The sequence below is a fragment of the Neodiprion fabricii genome, chromosome 1 (genome assembly GCF_021155785.1).
Source record: "Neodiprion fabricii isolate iyNeoFabr1 chromosome 1, iyNeoFabr1.1, whole genome shotgun sequence".
NCBI lineage: Eukaryota > Metazoa > Arthropoda > Insecta > Hymenoptera > Diprionidae > Neodiprion > Neodiprion fabricii.
The window spans coordinates 6,665,022-6,665,881 of record NC_060239.1 but is presented as its reverse complement, the minus strand read 5'-3'; positions in this window follow the sequence as shown (position 1 = coordinate 6,665,881).

The window sequence follows — 860 nt, the reverse complement described above, 5'->3', positions numbered from 1 at the left end:
ACTCGGGGCGTAAATTTTGTGGATAGTAAAGCTTGCGGCAGGAAAGCACCGCTTGCATCGCGTGACTAAGATCAAAACGGCGTATGCGCAATTTCGTCGTTATTTTGGCGATCAGGCCATTGATTAAAATCGAAAAGACGTATCAAAAACATTCATTTATCTTTCACTAATTATATGAAATAGGTACTTAGTAAGTAAGATAATGTTAATAATTGATACTTCAATCATAAAAATTGTTATTGCATTGCGTCGTTCGTGGGAGTGAAAAACAAAAACCGATCCATTAATCGAGTTTAAAAAATAAATCAATTGTACTCGATTAATCGGCAAAAAATAATCTATTTCATCGAAAATCTATTATTTTTAGTCAATCTTAGAATCAAGGAGATTAGTTTCTTTTTTTTCACCACCACGGAATCCCTTTGACGACAAAGAACATTCAGTGAGTTGCACTCCCGTGTACAAGAACCTTTGTTAATAAGAATCAAAGCATGCTTATCAAAAATTAATTCCCCGCCTGCAGCTGCCGCCGTTTTCCCCGATGCTGCCCCTTTTTATACCCACTTCGTATATAACAAAACTTTCGAGTATCGACGGTGCGAGAGTTCGTACTGAAAACTCGTTACACGGCGTCTCGTATATATTTCATACTTTTTATTCAATTTCGTTTTCCTCCTTTCGTATCTGGCTTTTCGTGATTGATCGATGCGTTTTGATATTATATATTACGTATGCGATTATTATACTCGCTCTTACCGGTTGTGGTTGATTTCGCCGCTCGGTTATAAAAGTAATTTTCACTGTTCATTTCGCGGCGCGCTTTTGCCGCATGTTGCAGAATTCAACGACAAGTTTTCAAC